General features: G+C 51.6%; 1 protein-coding gene across 2 annotated transcripts in view; it reads right to left on the minus strand.

The window, feature by feature from the left end:
• Positions 1-9,265, minus strand: part of SLC9A5 (solute carrier family 9 member A5) — a 59,874-nt gene extending 50,609 nt beyond the window's left edge. For both annotated transcript variants that reach the window (XM_025209434.1, XM_025209435.1), the window contains exon 1: positions 9,148-9,265. The gene's annotated coding sequence lies outside the window, so the exon portion shown is untranslated. The remainder of the gene's footprint in view (positions 1-9,147) is intronic.
• Between the last annotated feature and the right edge of the window lie 1,262 nt (positions 9,266-10,527).

The raw sequence follows: 10,527 nt of genomic DNA on the forward strand, positions 1-10,527 counted from the left end.
ATTGAACCGTACTACTGAGGCCAACCCATTAAATCGTACTACTGAGGAATGAAACCATATTTTGGTATTTGGCTTCTCGGAATTCTAGGATTGTAAGTATATTATGAAAAATAATAGTATTGATTCAAATTTAACTTCTAGTTGTAATTGTAGTTGTTTTTGTAACACTAATTCTTATAGCATTGTTTGGGAAGGAAGTGCGTTTGGAGCATTGTTTCTGATATATGTAGTTATTGTGTTCTTAATGTTGGTGGTATTTCTTAAAGCTAAGCAGTGTTATATGCGTAGCAAAGAGTTTTAATATAAAATTGTGTTGCATGAATTAAGTGTGTAATCACTGTGAAATCGTGCAATCAGCTAACTACTCCCCCAGCCAGTGCATCAAAACGAATCAGTAAATTGTGTGGGATTTTCTCTATTCCATAAGAGACAGGACTCTTTAGCCTGGAAAAGCGCAGGCTCAGGGGTGATCTGATGGCCACCTATAAGTTTATCAGGGGTGACCATCAGTATCTGGGGGAAGGTTTGTTCACCAGAGAGCCCCAAGGGATGATGAGGTTGAATGGTTATAAACTACTGCAAGACCATTTCAGGCTGGACATAAGAAAGAATTTCTTTACTGTCTGAGCGCCCAAGGTCTGGACTAGCCTGCCATCAGAGGTGGTTCAAGCACTTACATTGAACACCTTCAAGAGTAAATTGGATGCTTATCTTGCTGGGATCCTATGACCCCAGCTGACTTCCTGCCCTTCGAGCAGGTGGCTGGACTCAATGATCTTCCAAGGTCCCTTCCAGCCCTAATGTCTGTGAAATCTATGAAAGCTCAACCAGGGCACCACTTTCCCTAAGGCTGGCTCTGCCAGTTCTTATTCCACACAGCACTCTCAGCTCCCCTTTTGCACATCTCTCTAAGAAAAACACCACCAAGCTCTCACTAGGCTCTGACCATTCTGGTCATCCTTTTCTGAGCCTCTCTATTTCTTCTGTAACTTCCTGAGATAGGGTGATCAGGCCTGAACAGGCACTGCAAGTGAGGAGTGCCACTGATTTACAGAAAGGTGTCAGATAATTTCTACCCTGGCTTTAGGCCCCCCAGCATTCATTTGCTTTCTTAAGCACTCCTGCACACTGAACACAGACCTTTCTTGAACTATCCCTTCCCCTCCCTTAGTACTCAGAGCTCCCTTACAGCCCAACCATGTTTGTGACACAAGGCCAGTTAAGTATTTTCCCTAGCCAAGCAGAAGATTGGGGTAGCATGATCGGGCCATTTTTTGTAGCCAAAGGCACACAAGGTAGTAATGTGATCAGCATCACTTCGAGCTGCTTTTGACTCCTGAATGACCAGGTACCATGTACAGCTGGATCAGTTGGGAGATTCCTGCACCACAAGTCCAGAAGGTGGTTCAAAAGTCAGACCTCTAGGCCCACAGCAACATGTGTTAGCTTCTCTGCCATCCAGCTCCAGTGGGTGCGAACCAAATCATTCTGCTCAATATGGATCCCCTTCCTCTGCAGTTGGCCATGGGGCCACTGGACTGCCATGACAATTAGATCCCTGTAGATCTCCTCTGGAGTCTCAGTTGCTGTTGCAATGGCAAGACAGGGACAGGAAGCATGACTTAAAACTCAGGTTTGGGTGATCTGAAGGCTCCCTGAAACTGCTAAAATAGAGAGGAGGAAAAGCAGCAGTGGAAATAAGGTTCAAAGCCCATTTCTTACTGACTTTTGGGATGGTCCTGCAAAGCCCACTGGAAGTACATAAGGGTTATCCAGCTTGTAATGGCAAGCATAATGGCAAGGCTGCACACGAAATGGTTTGAGGAAGAGAAACTAATGTTAATGGGCTAGGGATGGAAGGGTGAGAGAGGCTGGGACCATGTCTGGGTCTCTGGGTCAGATATCCTGCAGCCTGCTGGCAGGCACCAATGTTTGGGGAGCAGCTAGATGCCATAAGCAATTCTGGAAAAGATATTCAAGGTGCATGTGGCTAAGTCCTGTGCAGATATCAGAGCTGTGCAGTCCACTGTGTAAACCTCACACAAAGGGCCAGGCTCCAGAGACAGAGGAAATGGGTCCATGCCCTGTGTTCAGGGAGCACAGCTATTCATATGCACCTTTTTACTTCTCGTCCTCCTCCCACCCCACTTACAGCACTGGGCTCCTGCTCCCAAAGCTCTGAACTGGTGCATCTGAGAGTCAAACTGTATTTTGGATAAGGACAATGATTACGTTGCTGAAGCTAAAGGTTCCTCTCAACCAGCAGTATCAGTAGTACCAGGACTGCAGCCCTCAAGCTAAGTCCACATCCAAGGTAAAGGGACAATTAGTGACGCATCAGTGCCACACCCTCTATGGACTTCTACCAGATCCAGCCTAGACAGTAGAGGAGACTTTCTAAACCCCCCTGCAGCTCTGCAGGTGGCACATGAGAAGGGCAGCAGCTGAGAGAAGCAAGTGGGGAACGTGTTGTACTTGACTCACGCCAGGAGACTGAAACAGTCTGTGACACTACATCATGCCAACAGGAACAAAACTCTGGAGAGTTTCCAGGAGAGTGACAGGCTCCAAGCCCCCTCTCCTAAAGTCAGGTTTAGAGTTAGGAGAACCCAGCTTATCCCCTGCTAGTCCCTGAGAACTTGCTTCTAGATGCCACCAAGACCCTTACAGCAAACATAGGTTCATGTTCCTCCAGGCCAGCCCTGAGTTGGGGATGAGGAAGTGCTTCCTCTACAGAATGTGCCTTGCTGACTGGAGCCTCCCCTCAGGCATGGCAGTTCCTTCTCCACCCTGTATCTGCCCAAGGGCACTGGAAGACCTCAGCAGAGTGCCCCTTTTCTCTCTGGACTCATCCATCTCATCTATTCCCTTCCCCTCCTATCACCATCATCCATAGACAGATTAATGCATGGGCCAGCTGGAGCCCAGGCCCAGAAGCCCCTGCCTTGGCATGGACAAAACTGGCAGCTAGGCAAGGCCAGGCTGTGCATGCATGACGCAGCAAGCTGTGGGTGCTGGGCCCCATTCGCCAGATGCTGCTGCAGCCGTACTGAGCCATGGCAGGGTGAGGGATTGCCCCGGAGCTCGGTCCATGCCGCATGTGCCCAGCAGACAGTGGCTCCACACCCCCAGCAGTGGTTCCAGCATGGACCTAATTAGCTCTGCAGTAAATAGTGCACAAATATTGTGGGTGGGGGTGGTTGCAGCTCCTGCCTCAGCCCTGGGGGGCAGTGTATCCCACTCCAGCTGCTGCTCCTGCTGTGCCAGCTGGGGATGGAGCCTGTGGCTGTGGGGCAGGGTGCGGGTCAGGTGGGGGCCCCAGGCTTGGGGGGGGCAGACCCAGGGCCCAAGTGAATCTTAAACCGCCCATCATCCTGCCCTTGGACACTAGCTCCTTCTGCCAGGTTTAAGTTAACTGTGCTGGTGGGCTGGGGCTGTCACAGCGTTGTTTGCCAGTCACTTATCAAGGCTGTATACTAGCTTCTCTCCCAGGGTTTGCACATCTGTGCCAAAGGATGTGGGTGCTGCGTGGCACTGGGTGAATAACAGTGCAGCACCTTACAGTGGCCATGACTACGAAAGACCCTCTGGGGGTCTGTGGGCACCAGCTCCACCATGGGAGCCAGAAGGTAGCACCCACATCCTGCAAGCAGTTCCTGCATGGAGCAGGCCTCAGATGTGTAGGGTGACCACTTTTTCAAAATGGAAAGGCAGGACACATGCCCACTTCTCCCCAGCCCTCCTCTTCCCCACCCTACCTCCTGTGGCATGGCCGAAACAGAGATCAGCAGAGTGGGGAGGATGTGGACTGTCTATTGGTAGCTTGGGGCTCTCCACCCTGTTGCCTTTCCCCTGGGAGTCCCACGCTGGCCATCAGCCCACTGTCCACCCAACAGAGTGGGGAGCACAACTCCACGTAGCCGTAACCCTTACTGCTGCCAGGCAGGGAGAAGGCACATCGCCATGGTGGTGCAAGCAACACAGAGCTCCTGGGGGGATGGCAGCAGGGTGGGGAGCCCAGAGCCCACAGCAGGCAGCCCACATCTGCCCCCACCCCCGCCACATGCACAAATCTGAGGGGGCATGCCCCCTCAGCATGTACCCCCCATGTCTCCTCCCCCCATGTCCCCTGGACAAGCTGCATGTGGCTCTGCCCTGCTCCATGCCCTGGGCTCTGGCCCCATGCACTACCCTGGCTTGGCAGCACCCACAGTGCCTGCCCCACTCCCTCCCTCACCATGGGGGCCTTGATCTGTCCCCCCACACTCCCCCCATGCCACCTCCCACCCATAGACTTATCTGCAGGAAGCTGATCTCCACACTGCCTAGCTGTATTCCCAGCCATGTGTATGGGTGCACACATGCATGTGGTGGCTCCTGCATCCCACTCCCAGCAGCCCCTTGTGGGCTGGAACTCGAGCCTGGAAGGGGAAACCTGCTGTTTCCCTATCTCTGCATGATACTGAGAATCCAGGACAAATGCTGTCCTGGAGTCATGCAGCCTGGGACCAGGACTTGATAATCCCATTCTGGGACTGTCCTGCCCAATTAGGGACGGTTGGTCACCCTACAGATGTGGCAAACAAGGCCTATGTAATCTTGAGCAGCAAACCCAAAGATGCCAACTGCTAGTGCAAAGTAAAGGAAACCCCAGCTCATGGTAAGATCTTACCGGAGCCACACAAAGAACACTAGAGGCGCCTCTCAGTCCTTGGGAGCCACCAAAGGGCAAGGAAATTAAAATGAAGGGAACTCAGAGACAAGACCAAAAGCAAAGGAGGGTCCTAAGGGCTTCAAAGGAAAGCATTGGAGCATGGCTGTGGAGACCTTGGGTCAGAGATAGCTGGCAGCAGGGGAGGATGTGCTGGATAACAGAAATGATGTTACAAGAGGATGGTGCCTTCCACAAAAAGATCTGGCCCCTCCTCAAAGGGCCTGTGGGGCAGAACACTGATGAAGATGACAGGTCATGGTGCCCATGTCTCATGACCCCTGAGCCAGCCTCAGGAGCTGGGAAATAACACAGGTGGAAGGAGCAATAGGAGGCTGAGGGGGGACCTGGTGGCTGCCTACAAACTCATCAGGGGGGATCAACAGCAAATAGGTAGAGCCCTTTTCTCCCCAGCACCACCTGGGGTGACAAGGAACAATGGTAATAAGCTGGTGGAGAATAGGTTTAGGTTAGAGATCAGGAGGCAATATTTTACAGTTAGGATGGCCAAAATCTGGAACCGACTTCCTGGGAAAGTGGTCCTCGCCCCTACCTTGGGCAAATTCAAGAGGAGGTTAGATGATCACCTGTCTGGGGTCTTGTGAACCCAGCATTCATTCCTGCCTGTGGCAGGGGCTCAGGCTAGATGATCTGTTCAGGTCCCTCCTGACCCTAGCTACTATGAAACTATTAAACTATGAGCCTCATGATCAGGTTACTCACACTGTGGTGGGAAATAGGATCTGGGAAACAGGCCTGCCCTGGGCCTGAAAGAATTGAAAAGGACCCAAAAAGTGCAATTTCTATGGTCCAGCCACTTTACCTACCTAGGTCCTTGGGGAACACCAGCTCCAGGCAACAGAATGGCTCAGCAGGCAAACTATGCTGATCCTGCTGCAGCCAGTGCAAGAGAAAAGAAGATATGCAGATGCACCTGGAAGGCATTAGTTCAATAAAGGTGCTGAGTGGGGCCTGGCTGCTAAGAGTATGAAGAGGTGAAGCATCCTGTGCAGTGCAGATGTAGCCTCTGTCACTATACGCTGCAGCAGCAAGAGCAGCAGTGGTTGTTGCATGACCAGGACAGCCTCAGCTCTGAACTGCCCAGTCCCCTGTCACTGCTCACACCCCCCCCCCCCCCCCTTGCTGCTGACACTGCCAGTGCCAGCGGCATCTGGCCGCTGACATTGCCATGGCTGCCTGTGGGAGCTCTCTGCTTGCCGACGCCACACCCCTGCCACCAACACCACTGCCTGCAGGTAGTTGCCGTGCCCCCTCAGCCTCTGGGGACACATGGTGTTCATGGCCCCATGCTTTCCATGCACTCTGAGACAGAAAGCTGGTGCTAGCTTACACACATGCTGAGGGAAAAATACAGCTTTAAAATACAAAGTTTGGGCATATTTTTAGTTGGTTGCCCATTGCATGTCACACCCTTCACATTATGGCTTTCACACTGGTTCACAGATGTTTCTATCCCCTTCCCACACACTCTTACAAGCTGGGACCACGTGTGATCCATGTCGCATGTTCAACTTAAGTCTCTTCTTTCTTATTTGCTAAGCCTCACCAATATACTCAGTGCTGCAATCCATGGACAAGAATGAAGGTAATAACTTCTGGCTCTTCTGCAAGACTTCCATACAAGTTCTCAAGGCACTTTACAGAGAAGATGTCAATCTTCTGAGTGCAGCCAGCTGCCAAGGGTATATCTGGTCTCTATTCTGCGCTGCCAAGAAGCTCCACAGAAAATGCAGGGCACTGGTTACTACCTAAAAAGCACTAGCTAGCTGAGTGCCCAGGTCTCCCAAACAGAATCTTCTTATCCCCATCACCACACAACCCACACATGCAAGCTTTACATCCTGAGGAGCAGCCTGGAGAAGTCAAAGCCAGGCTTCTCAGTGGCAGCTCATTATCTCTGGTGGGTGAGCCTGGCTGCCTTCAGAAAACAATGTCTCATCAGCTGGCTATTTGCTCCAGGCTGACTCAGTTCTCCTACCATCTACTGACCCTGTAATCCTGGTTGCTCTTCTCCAAGTGGGAGGAACTGAGTACTATTGAATATTTGTTGCCTTAACAGATGCTGTGCACAGTGGGGCCGGAGCCTGCTGCCATGCGAGTCACAGAAAATGCCTATAATCCCTGGAACCAAATAGAGAAATATTAAATGCCTTTGTGCACTTGGTGCAGTGATCGGGGGAAGGGTGTTAAGAGCTCTAATTTTACACACACTAGTCAGGAATTTCAGAATTAAATGTTCCCACGGCAACTGTAACTTGGCCACGTGCATTAATTTCAGTGCCTTAACACCATAAACAGTTATCCAGCAAGGCTCATCTACAATAGCTATTAGATCTTTGGACAAAGCAGTGACCTGCTACCCTGATGTCACAAAATAAAATAAGGATAACATTGCTGATGTGACACCACAGAATAAACTTTAGGAAACACAAGTGCCAAATTAAAAGAAATGAAAGCTCTGCATTCAGCTATACTACACCTGAATGGGTAGGCTGGCATGGAAAGCTGGAATCTGAGGGGCTGGAAAATCATGAGAAGAGTTTCCCTTTTGTGAGAACCCCTAGATCAGGGGTAGGCAACCCCCGGCACGTGTACTGAGCATGGCACACGAGGCCATTTTGCTCAGCACGCCATGGCCAGCCCCGGCTCTGGGTAGCTGCTGCCAGCGACGGAGCCTGGGCTGCTCCCAGCAGGGTTTGTAGCATCCCAGATGCCTCTGGGAGCTGCTTGCTGCAGGCTGCCCCCAGAGCCGGGGTCAGCTGCAGCCGGGAGGCTCCAAACAGTTGTGCCGGGCTCCGGCATCAGCTCCGCACCTCAGAGTGGATGGTGGGGGTAGGGCCCGAGGCAGCGCTGCCCCGGTCTCTCCCCCGCTCCTAGCACAGAGGTGATGGCAGGCTTCCGGAGCCTGGCTCCGCTGTTTGTAGCCAGCCTGAGCTCTTGGCAGCCGCAGCAAGCAGTGGAGGCTGCAAACAGCTGCACTGGGCTCCATAGCTCCGGCATCAGCTCCATGCTGGTGACAACTGCGCGTGCACCTCAGGGTGGGCTGCATGGAGTGGGGAGCCTGGCGTGGACTCTGAGGGCTCCAGGGAACTGCTCCATTCCCCCGCTTTGCCTTGGAGAGTGAGGAGGCACGTGGCATCAGGGATGGGGAGTGGAGCACTTCCCTGGAGCCAGCGAAGCCCACAGAGCAGTTCCCCAGAGCTGGCAGAACCTCACTCGGGGAGGCAGGGGCTGCCTGCCCCAGGTGAGGAGCGAGGAGTTTACCTTCAGTAAGTGTCCCACGCCATACTGAAGCAGCGTGCTCATGGACTGAAGCAGCACGCTCATGGACCGCTACTCCTTAGAGGGAACAATGGCAGGCATGGTAGCCCCTGCTGAGGCCACAACGCCTGCCAAGTTTCAAGGAGATATGTGCAGGGGTTTCTGGGGAACTGCACCTCAAGCTGCTGACAAGCAAAACTCATGTCACGTGCGTGTGTTAAGGTGCAGTGAAGTGAAAACAGCAGGCATGGTAGCCCCTTCTGAGGCCATGAAGCCTGCCAGGTTTCAAGGAGATAGGTGCAGGGGATTCTGGGAAACTGGACCTCAAGCTGCTGACAAGCAAAACTTGTGACATGTGTGACTATGTGTGTGTGTTAAGGCACACCCTCACTGGTGCTGAGGCCTCTACACAACACAGTAATATGTCCCAATGAGGTCTTGTCCTCCCCTACAGCTTCGTCTAGGCCCACCACTTTAAATAACAATAGGTAAGCACATGAATGATGCATGCCCCCAGTGGCTGAGGGGGCACAGCGGTGGGAGCGCAGCGGCGGTAAGCTGGGAGCTCCCACAGATGCTGCTGATGCCATCAGCAGTGGTGGGGTGGGGGTGTTGTGAGTGTAAATCAGGGGTTGGCAACTACCCACAGATGCCACTGCCAGTGTCATTAGTGGGGGTGCCGAGCAACAACTGCCCGCAGGTGCTGCCAACTGTTTTGGTGGCACCTTTTTGTAGGGGGTGCACCGCCACGCTCAGGGGGTGCACATGCACCTACACAAACCCCCTATGTATCCTAGCACTGCCACTTACTTACTGAGTGGCCTCAGACAAGCCCTTTTTCCATGCCTCAGTTTCCTACTGGAAATATAGATATGATACTCAAGTCCATTGGGGGAAAGTGGGAAGACACCTGAAATCTGGCCCCTGTGAGAACAAAGTAAATGAAAGTTTCTCAGATCAGCCATTGCACCCGCCCTGGAGGTACCCTTTGTTTTTAAAGTATTTTTCTTGCCTGATGCCATGTGATAGATCCACCCATACAGACCGCAGGGCTGACTGACTATCCAGTTCACTACACAGGGAAAGAATAAAATGGAGTTCATGCAGAGCACTGTCAAATGTACAAAGGAAAACTGAAAAACAGAGAAAAGTACCTTCCTCTTCTCATCTTCTGTGATTACACAGATATTAGTGGTTTATCTGTAACACCTGGTTGGGAAACATTTTCAGACAGGAATGTAAGTTTTGTGAGATAACAGGGCTCTCTTCATTTCATAAATGTCTGTCAGATACTTTGGAATCCTTGGATGGAAGGATCTAAACAAGTAAATATTAAAAAAAAGTGAAAAATTAATGTTTTGACAGCACTTAAAAGCAGTAGATGCCATCTAAGCCTGTAGTTACTGCTGTTTTCCAAGTGTGTCAGGGTTGCTGGTTGTTTACAGATTGTTCAACACGTACGTTTGTCCTAAACAGACAAGGAGACACCTTCTCAGAAAGACTTGAGTCTGAAAGGCAGCACCTGGGTGGAAGTGCTATCTCCATCTCACTGCATTATGGAGGGGCCCGCATTGCACACTTGGGGAAGCATGGAGGGGAATTTCTCACTTAAAAAAACACAGAGCCAGCACTGGTTCAAGGTCACAGGTGACTCCCTGTCAGTTGTGGGTCTCTGGCAAAGGTATGCTTTTGAGGCACAAATCTAAGCTTCCCTCAGTCCAACCAAGTGGCTGTCACTGCCCCCTGTTGCATGATCCCCAGTCTCATGCTGCATAGAGATTGATGATTCCCTCCATTATATCAGACATGGAAGCATGAAATGGCAGCCCATCCCCACACCAAAGCTTCACTGCTTGTGGGGTGGAGCATGCCTGTGCTGCTGTACAGCCCCCTCCCATCAGCCTGTCCATTCTCACAGTCTAGATTTCCCAGCGCACTCCCTGCTCCCCTACCAGCTACTGTGACACAACGAGAGATGAATGATCAGAGTTACCATTTGGCCCTAGTTCTGGCCCCATCTCTGGATGGATTTTCCCTCCACCTCTATGCTCCTTGTTCTCTTCTCCTCTCCTTTCTCTCCTATTATTCTCACTCCTCTCCTGTCTGTCTGTAGCTGGTTCAGCTGAAGAGGTCCTAGAGCAGGGGTGGGCAATTATTTTGGGCAGAGGGCCACTTACTGAGTTTTGGCAAGCCATCGAGGGCCGCATGACTGGCAGCCCAGGGCGGATTAATATTAATTTTCTAAATTTTTTAGGGGCCCCGCAGGCCGGATAGAATGGCCTGGCAGGCCGCATCTGGCCCCCGGGCTGCATTTTGCCCACCCCTGTCCTAGAGAGTGGGCCTTCCAAGGAGTAAAGTATTCCAGGACTATTCACCACTATGATGTGTACCAAGCAAATGCACATGTGCTCACACACATCATTCTTGCATTATGTAAGTCTCCTGCCTCCTGTCAGGGCACTGACCCTATTACACTGCTCCTTTTACATTCACACCAAGCCCCTACCCTACAGTCAAAGGCACGCTCCCTTCCA

The sequence above is a fragment of the Alligator sinensis genome, unplaced genomic scaffold (assembly GCF_000455745.1).
Source record: "Alligator sinensis unplaced genomic scaffold, ASM45574v1 scaffold642_1, whole genome shotgun sequence".
Classification (NCBI taxonomy): Eukaryota; Metazoa; Chordata; order Crocodylia; family Alligatoridae; genus Alligator; species Alligator sinensis.